The sequence below is a fragment of the Oryzias latipes genome, chromosome 3 (genome assembly GCF_053564925.1).
Source record: "Oryzias latipes strain Hd-rR chromosome 3, Olatipes_Hd-rR_3.1".
Taxonomy (NCBI): Eukaryota; Metazoa; Chordata; class Actinopteri; order Beloniformes; family Adrianichthyidae; genus Oryzias; species Oryzias latipes.
The window spans coordinates 17651835-17665532 of record NC_136239.1 but is presented as its reverse complement, the minus strand read 5'-3'; the positions used below and the strand labels follow the sequence as shown (position 1 = coordinate 17665532).

Genomic DNA, 13698 nt, shown 5'->3' with positions numbered 1-13698 from the left:
CAAACTTCATTGATCTGACGTTTCAGCACAACATGGGTTTTCCGAGCACAACAGTTATATGCAGTTTCAAATGTGCTTTGGTTTAACCCAACAGATCCAAACAAATCTTCAACATTGTCATAAGTTGGCCCATCAGCTGAGAGAGCAGCTTTAATGTGTGCAATCAATGCAGAAGCCTCTTTTTTCTTCAATTGCTGTGTCTGTGCATTTTCTTTACAGTTGCAAGACTCTTTCTCTGATAACACACATTGACAAGACTGTGTCTCTTCAGCACTTGTGCTACGTGATATGAACGTACGTGCAGAAGGTGGTCTAGGAAAATTAAAACGACACACAGTTCCTTTTTTTTTACATGTTTTCGCATGTGTTTCAGAGTGTTTTTGCACAGATGTAACAATTTCCAGTAAGTCAATATTTGATGGTAACTCACAAGTCACATAACGATCAATAAATGCAATCACTTCAGCATCTGTATTTCTGTCAATTACAGGTGCATCCTCTATCCAAAACAGGCAATGAAGATGTGGTGAGCCTCGTTGCTGAAACTCCACCCTATAAAAAAAATCCTTAATTTTTCCTATAGGACATGCAGGCGACATAAGAACCTCTTTCAGAAAACAATGCCAACGAAAATCAAACATCCGAGCAGCAGTGACAGGATTACGACGCAAAAGCTCACATCTGTCTGCCCATTCCAACTGCTCCACAGTTTCAGTTCTACCTTCGTGCTTCAGAATGCAGGAAAGTAAATTCTTCCACCGCATATCAGCTGAAGAAAATGAACAGAACCATGTGGGGATTCCAAGCTGCCTCACACAAGCCATGAGGTCTTTCTGGGCCGCCTGCCAAAATGCTGGCGTACCTCTGATTGGTTTTAAAAATCTGTACCCATCATCAAATTCCAACATCCTTTTAATAGAATCATCACTATTCAACAACTCTCCAGTAACTACTCGTTTATTTTTAAAATCATACTTACCTTTTCTTACTGCAATCGAAACATTTGAAACGACCTTTTCTAATTCTGTCATATATTGGGCAAAAAAAATATATTCCACATTTTGTGCAAAACGACAATCAGCATTAAGAATCCTGTTGTTAAAATATCGTGATAGAGTTAAAGGATGTTGTCTTCCATCATGAAATGTTGGTCCACCCTTAGGAAACAACACAGGAAAACATTTAGCCTCATTTGTAATATCGGACAACAACTTCACCGGACTATTGCCTTCAGCGGGAGCTACATTCAAAATGTGATCAAAATATTGATCCAAAGCCTCTTGACCAATGTCTACTGGCATTAGACAAGTGTCCTGGAACATGCAATGCTGCTGTCTATCATGCAGAAGTTCATCTCCTAAAACATTTGAATCGTCAACATTTGCAGTGCATTCAACATCTTTTTCTACCACATCAGATGTTTCTTTACAAAAACCATTAATCCAATCATTATTAAATTTCACGTTGTTATAATAAGAATTATGGCTTTGTAAAAACTGTAAAGCCTGCTTAACACGTTCCGAATCAACATACTGATATTCATAATGTCCTTTATAAGTAAGCTTCCGTTTTAATTTCACAGGCACAAGAGAACCCTCAATAGACATGCGTGGTAACAAATAAGTTGTTTGTTCAGTATTTGCAGGAACACAAGTAATAGGTCCATGCACGCCATTCTGCCCACCTTTGGGCAATGCCAACAGTTTCATAAATGGAATATGTAATGCTATTAAATGTTGTTCTAATTGATTTAAACATGCCAATTCTGCTGGTATAGGTTCAAGTTCTAAGTTATTTTTAACACTCTCAGCTGGTACTTTACCTTTTTTGATTTTAGCATGGCACGTGTAACAAATCCACAATTTACTTCTTGATGTTTTCATCCATTCACAATTTTTTGAGCAGTTTCCTTTACAGATATGCAAATAATCAGACGTGATACATTGATCAGCGATAAGTCCAAGTCCTGCATTACTGTACGACTCTTTTTTACAATGTAAGACTTGATGTTCAAATAACAACCTATGACATACACAACAAACAAACCCAGGTCCATCTTTAACTTTATCCAAAAATTGTTTCATAACAACATCAAACTCTTCCAACTGTTTTTTATTCAATTGTCGCTTATATTTGATCCCATCCACCACACTTTTCCTAAAGTGAGGATCTTGATGATATTTTCTAGAACTCAGTGCTTTAACATTTTCTCTATGAGTATCATTACTCTGATATTTTCTAGAACTCAATGCTTTAACATTTTCTCTATGAGTATCATTACTCTGATATTTTCTAGAACTCAATGCTTTAACATTTTCTCTATGAGTATCATTACTCTGATATTTTCTTTTACTCCTTTCCTTAACATTATGTTTGTGTAACAAATCACATTTATACTTGTTTTTACTCAAATTTTTAACACGATCTCTGTGTAATACATCAGTTCTATATTTTGCAGAACTACGTTGTTTAACACACATTCTATAGATAGCATTTTCCTTATAATTTATTTTACTCAATTCCAATGCTCTGGATCTATGCAAAGAATCAGATGCATATTTCCTTTTACTTATATCTTTTTTCTTCTGTTTATGCAGTTCAATTATTTGATACTGCACTTTCTGGTAAAACGATTTCCTTTTTTTTAGATACTTTGAAAAAGAAGATTCAGCAACTGAATCACAAGTAACATATGGTTGAAAAGAACGGCGTCTAAGCAGTGGTTTCTCAGAACAAATACTATTGCTTTTACACCAATTGGCACATCCAGCTTTACCACTACAATGAACACAAACAACAACCTCAAAATATTTATCACATTCCCGCAAATAAATTGCTTGATTTCCAAGTATTTTGTTCACAGGATTATACTTTCTCCATATGCTACCATTGTGTACAAAAATTTCTACTCCCAAAAAATTTGAAGTAGCTTGAATATCAATCTCAGATACAAAACTGCCAACATATTTCATACGTGACTTCAGAATGTACTCAGACACTGTGGCATATCCTTGACAAAGCAACTTCATATGAATGTCACTATTTTTTAGCATAAACTTAACAACAGCCAGTCGAACTCTTCTATGACACTTTTCAGAACCACTAATGACTCGAGAAATAGCTCGGAAAAAACTATTGCCATCATTTAATAGGACCTCTGTCTTACAAATAGAACCAAGCGTAACATTATTAGTTGGAATGTCTTCATTCTGCTTCACAAAATCCAAATCCAGATGTTTTGACAACAAAACTGCAGACTCGAATGACAATGGATGAAAACTGAAAACACTTTCAACTAAATTATTACTTTGCACAATTTCACTGTTTTGGTGATCATTGTTAACCAATGCACTACACAAAACATCGTTACAATCACCAACTTCAGACCTGCTATGTTTAACACTCTTGCAATCTCCTTCTGAAAGCATTTCTGAGTTCCTTTTACATTGCCTCATATGACCCAAAATATTATTTTCCATAGATTTACAAAACCCAAAACAACGCTGCTGCTGAAAAATTTGAACGCAAGTTACAACTTCATAATGACACTCATTTATATTTTGCAGATATATGCCTTGTTTAGAGATAGCTTTACGTTGACAGGCATATTTCAACCAACGTTCATTGTGATACGTATACACACTCACACCCAAGTAGTCAGCTGTAGCTTGAATTTCAACCTCTGTAGCCCAACTACCAGAAAATCTCATTTTAGAAACATTGAGATATTCATCCACAGACATATTTTCAGATCTCAAAAGAGAACTATAATTTCCAACATTTTTTTGTAAATGTGTAACAACTGAACGTCTTAACTTTATGTGATTTTTCTCAGTACCACTAATAACTTTGGACACAGCCCTAAAAAAGCAATTGCCATCAGCTACTATATGATCAGTTTGACATGGAATTCCCAACATGCCAACCTCTAGAGGGTTAGCACATGCAGTGTTTTCACAATGCACATTCAGTTGTTTACACAATGCTTGTGTAACATCAAAATCAACAGGATAAAACTCAAGTTTCTTTGATGAAACTTCACCAATAAACTCAACATCCAAACTAGCTTCATTAGCATCATACCATTTTGTCTTCTTTGATTCACATTGCCCAGTTAAAAGCTTACGCTTTCTGTTACTTTCAGGCAACGGTAAGGAACTAGTTTGAACATCTAAACTGCACCCAAAACCAAACTGTGACTCAGTATTTAATCCAGTTTTACAATCCTTCTCAAGCACACTTTGTTTATTTTTCTCACTATGATCATTGTCAGTCGCAGCAACGGATGCAATTTCAAAAGCCATTTCTTTCCCTGCAAGTGAAATACTCAAGCAACAAATATAATTGTATAAATCATTAAGACTAGGAAGGTACATGATAATACTTCTTCCATTTACATCTGCCATTCCAGTACCACTGCGTGCATGTGAATCCACCACAGCATAATGGCCGTTTTCTGAAATAACAGCACAAGTACTACTGCCTATGGTCAAAAAACATGTTTTATACTTGACAAGCATGTGCTCCAGTCCCTTTTTAAGAGTTATCACTTCACCACTGTCAACAAATTTACCATTACTCACATTAACAATCCCAGAAACATATTCACCATATTCAAACTTAAATAATTTACCATCAATTTCAGAATCCATGGGCAAATCAGGTACTGACAAAAACTTCAAATTTCCAGGGATGATTTTGTTTTCACACACCGAGGAGTACAGCTGATCACCAAGAAACACAACATGGTCCAAGTCTGTTGCCTCCCACTCAAAAACACTACGATCCGTGTGTTTAGCCAAACTCACCAGGGCTATTGCCATGCACTGCACACCTCTGTTTTGAAGCTGCCGATCTCCTTGATGAAAAGATCCCCTTACACAACGTTCTGTGTCAAATCTGTTACAATTGTTTTCATTTAAAATCACTGAAGATGATTTTTTTTTTAAATTATTGCCCTTTTTTCCAATTTTCAATGAATTTTTGCATTCCATTAACACTTTACATTGTTCGCCAACCACAATTTTGTCATTTAACTCCTGAACATGTTCTTTTATAAAACCAGTCTGTCTTTTGCCCAAAACTGACTGATTCACACGTGCATCCTCTGCTCCCAAACCAAATGTATTATTACACCCATCCCAAGAAGCTTCTTTCACAAACATTGAACTAATGCCAAACCATTCTGCATTCAAAGACTTTTTCAAGTTCCAAATGTGCAACATCAAGTCATTAAAGCAACTGTTGAAAACAGCCACAGATGTTCCAATATTAGAAAACATTCCAGATGAATCTCGTGCACCACAATCAACCACAACAAAATACTCTTTGTGATGAATGACAGCACAAACGAAACCCTGCAAATCCAACAAACACAGATCTTCCTCCATCAGTCGCTCCTGCATCATTTCATACAACAGTGAAAAATCTTCACTCTTTGAATCACTAGAATACACAGGCTCATTGATAGCAACATCCCAAATTCTTCCAAACACACTGAGCTTTTCAGAAACCTTGAATAACTTTTTGGAATTGTTTATACATCCATCACTTCCATTAAATGAACAAACCAACTGCACACCTTCATTTCTAATATTATCAACATCAGCGTCCCTCCATGTACACACTGGAGCAACAACATGGTTGATTGCAGCCACAACACAACATGTAAGTGATGTTGTACTATCACTTGAATTTGTTAATCTTACTTTCATTCCAGAAATCAAAGGCTTCTGTATTTGCTCCTGACACACACAACCAGAAGTTTTACCTTCTTCCTGAACCTTGCACACTTTGGTGCGACGCATATTAAATCCCTTCTTTCGTGGCATCTAAAAAAAAGATATAAAAATGAAACCACCATTAAAATAAGATTCTCATTTCTATTATGTATACATAAAGCAATACATTTATACCACACAGACCCATAATCAAAAACATAAAACAATATATTCAGACTATTGGAAAATAGTTCTACACAAATAAATGTAACATGTGTCCTATAATAGATTATTAAACACTGCAAATTTAACTTACCTTTACCAAACTCTTTAATGGCTTACAAAAAAAAGGTGCTCTGGAAAAACCAGCAAACAGCTCCTCTCTCTTTGTTGTCGAGACAAAGGCTCAGTCACTGGTGTGGAAGATCCCTCAGAGGAAAACTCTGGAGTTACAAATAAAATGTAAAAGAAATAACAAAAATTAACATTTATTAAAAAAAAATAAGTACATAAACTTTAATAGACATAAAATGCTAAATGCTCTTTGGGAGGCTAATCCATAGAGGAGGTCCATTACAACTGAATGAGGCCTTGCCGTGTGTGGGATAACCAAAAGGCCTGTATCAGAGGACCTCAGGGTCCACAGGGGCTCATACTTTAAAATCATATCAGATAAATATGAAGGCCCAAGACCATAAAAATATTTATAAACTACTAAGAACTTTAAAATCAATCAGCAGGCCAAGCAGCCATTTTAAGATCTGTGTGTGTTCCTGCAAATATATTCATAGTGGCTGCCATACACTAATAATTGACTATTTGAAAACATTTATACACAAATAAATTTAACATGTGTCCTATATGAGATTATTAAACACTGAAAATTGAACCTAAAACCTAAAAAGTACAAAATAGGTTGGAACTGATCTTCAGTGGAAATACTCACGGGTCAGCAGGCATTTAAAAGGTATTATATGTGAACTGACATGTATTTAATCAATTAGAAAGGAGTTTCGCTTGTTAATGTGGTTTAAAAACCGTAAAAACAATGTTCGAATAATTCAACGAGAACTACAAAGATGGTGGATAGAACCGCGGTCAAGTGAGCCGACATCTGTGGAAGTGCGGTCACGCCAGCCGTCACTGACTCTTTGCATGCGCGTTTACATCATAGTTTACGGTACACACGTCCAGCGAGCTGGAAAGACGGCATAAGCGCTGATATCACCTATATCAGTTACCCATTATAGAAATGACATGTACTGTACTCTGAAATAAATGAGAGTTATTGCATGCCCTGTATGGTTATTTAATGTAAAAATGTTTTCATTTGGATTGCATGTCTGTTCATTCCATAATAAACCACCAGAAATAACGTGTTTTGTCTGAAATATAATCAATCAGACACATTCTAAAAGTGAGATTTAACACTGACAAGAGTGTTTTGTGGGTTGTTGAGCATGACATGGAATGGAATCAAGCAGAAATGAAGAAACTCCAAGTAAAATCACATCTGGTCCTGTCAACTCTTTCTAAAGTTGCTACATTTAAGGTGACGCTAAACTTTCACTGGATTATTATTGGTAATAATGTTCATGATCATTACAGCAAGTTTGAAGGAAAGTGACTGGAGAAAATGAAAGATATTGACATTATAGTCTAATACAGGCTCCGTCAAATGTAGTTAAAGTGTAATATGTGAACCATACAAAAGGGCTTTTTATCAAAAGGTGACGCAAAACTTCCACTGGATTATGGTTGGTAATGATGTTCACTAACATCACAGCAAGTTTGAAGAAAAATGACTGGAGAAAATCAGAGATTTTGACATTATAGTACACCTAAGCATCCTGCTTGTATAGTTAAAATAAAACTTGTGAACCATTCAAAAGGGCACTTTATCAAAAGGTGACACAAAACTTTCACTGGATTATTGTTGTTAATAATGTTTACTAACATCACAGCAAGTTTGAAGAAAAATGACTGGAGAAAATTAGAGATATTAAAGTTATAGAACAATTCGGGTCTCCTCATTCACAGACAGTGTGTAATATGTAAACCTTACAAAATGCTACTTTTTTGTAAGGTGACGCAAAACTTTCACTGGATTATTGTTGGTAATAATGTTTACTAACATCACAGCAAGTTTGAAGAAAATTGACTGGAGAAAATTAGAGATTTTGACATTATAGTACACCTAAGCATCCTGCTTGTATAGTTAAAATAAAACTTGTGAACCATTCAAAAGGGCACTTTATCAAAAGGTGACGCAAAACTTTCACTGGATTATTGTTGGTAATGATGTTCATGATCATCACAGCAAGTTTGATGAAAATTGACTGGAGAGTATTAGAGATATTGACATTATAGTCTAATTCATCCTCCCTCATACATAGTCATAGTTGAACATTTGAACCATTCAAAATACCACTTCTTTCAAAGGTGACACAAAACTTTCAGTGGATTATGGTTAATAATGATGTTCATGATCATCCCAGCAATTTTGAAGAAAAATGACTGGAGAATATCAGAGAAATTAAAGTTATAGTTCTCCTAAGCATCCAGCCTTTGTGGTTAAAGTAAAACATGTGAACCATCCAAAATACCACTTTTTTCAAAGGTGACGCAAAACTTTCACTGGATTATTGTTGGTAATGATGTTCATGATCATCACAGCAAGTTTGATGAAAATTGACTGTAGAAAAGTAAAGATATTGACATATTAGACCAATTCAGGCTTCCTCTTACATAGTCATAATAGAACATGTGAACCATTCCATGTCATGCTCAACAACCCACAAAACACTCTTGTCAGTGTTAAATCTCACTTTTAGAATGTGTCTGATTGATTATATTTCAGACAAAACACGTTATTTCTGGTGGTTTATTATGGAATGAACAGACATGCAATCCAAATGAAAACATTTTTACATTAAATAACCATACAGGGCATGCAATAACTCTCATTTATTTCAGAGTACAGTACATGTCATTTCTATAATGGGTAACTGATATGGGTGATATCAGCGCTTATGCCGTCTTTCCAGCTCGCTGGACGTGTGTACCGTAAACTGTGATGTAAACGCGCATGCAAAGAGTCAGTGACGGCTGGCGTGACCGCACTTCCACAGATGTCGGCTCACTTGACCGCGATTGGATAGACTACAAAAAAACGATCTCTGAAACGGATAGAAACTTGTTGTTTGTCGATCAGAATCGATTCTACATGTCATTTTGTACGTTTGTGTCCGTTTAAAAAGAAAATTCGTCGGTTGGTTTGCTTTAAAAAGTCTTTAAAACTTACGTTCGCATCATAATGGAAGCGATCACTCCCGGTTCAACGAAGTAAAAGGTCAAATTATTTACGTTCGTCTTATCGATTTTAAACAACTTTTACGGTTTTTTATTCAATAAAATTGATTATCAGAAGGTGAGTAGTCATTGTGGCCATGTAAAAAAGGTTCGATGGTCGATTTAAAGTAACGGTTCGTTTACAAGTCGCGGGGAAATTCAAAATGGTGGTGACAAACCTACAGTCAAACTGAAGGCGTCCTGGTGCGGCGCGTCTAACCGGGTCGAGTTCTTCTCACTGGGGGTCCGGTAGTCTTCCTTGCTGGTCAGGGGCGTCGAAGATCGAAGTGTAGAGGAAATGAGGAAGTTCTAAAAAGAACTGATTTGCTCAAATTCGGCAGGCTTTAGCAAAATACTCTGTGGGGTGTGATTCTCCAGTCGTCCAGCAGGGGTCGAGCAGAGGGACGGCTGAGATGAATACACCCTGAGATCAATGTCTTGACCAGCTGCTTCACTCATGGTTTCCCAGCATGCCTTTTATCGTTCGTATTTGATGAAGTAGGTTGATTACATGTTATTGTTTTCATGAAATAATAGATGTTCTACTTCGTTTAGTTCCGTATGTATGTGTAGAACATTTTATAGTAATTATTGTATTGATCATTAGTCCGTTAGGGAACATTCTGGCTGTTGGGTTTCTGCCCCATTGGCATGAGTTCTCCCATGGACCAATCAGACAGCTCCGTTTTTAGTTTGATTCCAAAGGGTTAAAATCTAATAAAATTACATTCCAATCCCAAAGTGGTGGTGTGTTGTCTTCTTTGTGTTATGTCTGTGTTAAAAAAATGTTTTGTGGGTGATTCTGTTAGATAATTCTCACAAGAAACTTTTCCCAATCAGGGGTTGTGACGTCATTGCTTCAGGCAAGCAGGGATGAAAGCCTGAGCTAGCGACGGGTTGAAGATTTTTGTGAAGACCTGGGAGAGTTGATCGGCGCAGGCCCGCAGAACCTTTCCGGGAACTCCATCAGGTCCAACTGCTTTCCTGGGGTTTACCCTGCTGAACATCCGTGCCATCCGTGCCACGTCCATAAAGGCATTGTTTTTATATTTAGAGCTCTAAGCAACCAAACAGTTGTCTATATAAAAGAGCTTTTACAATTGTGCACTTTTAGCAGGCTGAAAAATTATCTTTTTAAAATTGCCATTTCAAATTTGGGTTTTAAATTTTGTGTTCCATTTTTCTGTGCTTGTATTGGAAGGATTTGTTATTATTTTGTTTAAAAGTGCTACATATTGTATATACACATAATTTATTTAGAGAAATTTGCTATACGTTGTGTTTTTTGGTTTTGTAGTTTAATTTCATTGGATTTATATTAAGGAAAAGAAGTTGCAGCATTGATTAAAAAAGGATAAAAGAGACATTTACTGTCTAAGTCTTATGTTACATCTGTAGAACTGTACTGAGAGTTGGGTTTTGTTTTGGAGCACATTCATATGTTTTGTTTGTAAAAAAAAAAGATAAAATATTAGGTTAATTGCATTTTACATGACTAGAAAAGCAATGATTATTCATAAAAATCTATGAAAGACATACAAAACAAATGAAAAAGCAGTCTGCCCTCCCTCTTGTGTCTAAACTCTTGTCACCTCACTTCTGGGTTAGTTAGCATATGAACTGGCAGCTGGTGTGTGTGTGTGTGTGTGGGGGGGGGGGGGGGGGGGGGGAATTTGACTCCAGCAACAGGGATGATTGAGGAGCAGGCTGCAGCATGAGGAAAAGACTTAAGCATGTAAGAGGAAATGACATCCTACAGTTGACCAGTTCATTTTATATCTGTAAAGAATATTCAAGAAGCATTTAGACATGTTCAGCTATATGCGTGTGAAACTTGGTGTGGATATTTGAAGCATAAGTAATTTTAAAACACACTTGTTTGGAGTCCAGACGGAAAAAGCACAGGTTTTGGGATGAATCAGGATTTTTTTAAAATCATCTGTTTCACCTGGACTTCTGAAAAAAATATGGAAGGCAGCAAACACAGATCCCTACATTTGAAAAAATAAATGGTGTTGATATATGATGATTAAGTTATGAAAAAAAATAGGTGTTTGTAGTTTTGCCTAAAAAGACGTTTTCGGACCTTTTTGGATGTAATGCTCTCTAAGATGTCACCTGTAACTTCAATCATTCTGAATTTTTTTAGGAAGCAGTAGCACATAAATGCCTATGAAAGTTGAATTCTTGGTGCTGATAACCTAAACAGAATTTATGCTAAAAATCTTTGTTCAGTCCAAAATTTCATTAAAAAAATCAAGTGATGAAGTTTCTCGTAGACCCTATAGTGTTACATATCAAAGCTGGAGGTTATTAAAGGCATCTAATTCTGAAATCTCAGCTTCCTGAGACAAACGGCTGATTTATAATAAATTTCTATTATTTGGGTGCACATAATCGACCACTTCCTGTTACGCAGGCACCGTCAGGTGTACACCCATGAAACTTTACATGATGAGAGAGGACCCTTCTGAGTATCTCCAGTTTTAATTTCATGCACATCGGACAAAGCAAAGAGAAAATACAGGGCAGAATGTGCCCAATGCAATAACTAGGTGGCGCTATAGAGCTCGTCCAAGATTGTCATATCCATGGGTTCAGAATAGAAGCTTCATCATATCCATTGAATTTCAGTGAGATTGGACAAGGAATGTGCACGTGAGAGCAACTTTTGTGTGCATAGCGAGATGCCCAACTTTGCCGCTCTGTCACGACCACACCCCCGCATTGAAAGTTATGGTTTTTTGTCAGAGTAAACTTCAATGGCTTTTCAACAGGTGGACGTCATTTTCAGGTGTGTCGGCTCATCCTACTCGGAGCAGTGATGCTCCAAGTCAAACATGTCATTTCCTCTTGCCAGCAGGTGGCGCTACACTTTTTCCAGATTCTTTCACTGCAGATGTGTTCAGAGTCAGACTACAATCATGCATATCAATTTTTGATCAGATTGGATTATGCATGGCTGAGTTATGGCCATTTTTCTTTTCATGGCGTGTTTTCGAAACAACGTCGAATTTCTACGCGCCGCCACGGTCACAAACTTCTGTAAAAACTTAAAAGCTTTGCAATTTAACATCGGACATGTGTCTAGTTTACAAAACCAAAGTTTGGAGTCATTATTCACAAATCTCTAGGAGGAGTTCGTTCTAGAAGGAGGCCTGCAAATGTCCAAAATAGAGCAAAAATGACATATTGACATCAATATAGCAGACTTCCTGTGCGACTGACAGCTTGGTACCTACAGACTTTTTTGTAGGTTTCCATCTGATGAACATGCCCTGAAAAAATCAAGCTTGTACGTTAAAGCGTATGCGGGGCGTCGGGACAAAAGTCAGTGTAGGTGGCGCTGTCGAGCCATTTTTGCGCACCCATGCCAATTTCTCATAAAATACGAAATTTTTCGCGACCCCTGATGTGTGTGCCAAATTTGGTGAGTTTTGGGGTATGTTAAAGGCCTCAAAAATGCGATTCTTCCGGCAGAAGAAAAATAATAATAATAATAATAAACCTAACAGATACAATAGGGTCCTTGCACTCCGTGCTCGGGCCCTAATAAACCTAACAGATACAATAGGGTCCTTGCACTCCGTGCTCGGGCCCTAATAATAAACCTAACAGATACAATAGGGTCCTTGCACTCCGTGCTCGGGCCCTAATAAACATTCGAATTACAATAGGGTCCTTGCACTCCGTGCTCGGGCCCTAATAATTGCAGATTTTTTAACCTACCATTTACTCATGAATCCATACAATTGGTTCAGCCTGTCAACCACCCCTTTACTCGCAGCTCTGTTTTATTTGTCCTCCTTATGAGATCAACAGCAAGGGCTCTGGGTGGTGTGGAAGATCTTCCTGCATAAATGTCAATGATTTGTTGATGCGTTTTTTTTTTTTTTTTTCCAGTATTTGCCTTAGGGGCCACAACCTGTACTTTCTGTTGATTTTTTTTATTTTATTTTACATTTTGGAACTCTGCTTTTAATAATAGATGCATTTTGATGAAGACACAATAACCTAAAGGTGGATGACTGGAGATGACTGAAAAGGTATGCTGCAAACTTAAAAGAAGTTAGAAAAACAAACACCATCAACAGACTTCACCTTCTAGGTCATCTCCCAATAAATCAGAGCTGCATCAGGCAATAAGGATTACTGGTCTCCAGAAAAAGAGTTGATATACCTGAGAGTTTTAAAAGCCAGGAACTGAAAGCATGTGGACAGTCTACCAATGAAATACCTGCCCAGGGAACACTAATTATTTTTATAGTTTAATGTTTAAGACTGGTTTAGAAAACAGGACTTTTTCATGGATACATGGATATGTGTCAGTCACCAACTATGTAAGATCCACATAAAAAGATAAGAGAGAGGAGTGTCTCATAGATACACTTCAACTGTGAGAGACAGAATGTAGAAAAATAATCCAGGAAATTACATTGAAGGATTTTGAAAGAATTTCTGGTACACAAAATAATAATTTAGTCAATGACAAAAGTTCACCTCACTACTTTGCAATGTAACCCCGGTTGGAACGAGGTCAAACATTTAGGTCTTTGGCAGATTTGTACACACTGTTGTAGCTATTTTGTTCTGTTCTTCCAGGCAGATTTTCTCGAGAGCTGTGATA

At 36.9% G+C, this 13698-nt stretch overlaps 1 long non-coding RNA gene across 1 annotated transcript; it reads right to left on the bottom strand.

The window, feature by feature from the left end:
* Positions 1-2365: 2365 nt before the first annotated feature.
* Positions 2366-9669, bottom strand: LOC144991192 (uncharacterized). The gene is made up of 3 exons (XR_013655148.1): positions 9255-9669; positions 6037-6163; positions 2366-5831 (listed from the first exon to the last, which is right to left on the bottom strand). It is a non-coding gene; the product is annotated as an uncharacterized LOC144991192 (long non-coding RNA).
* Between the last annotated feature and the right edge of the window lie 4029 nt (positions 9670-13698).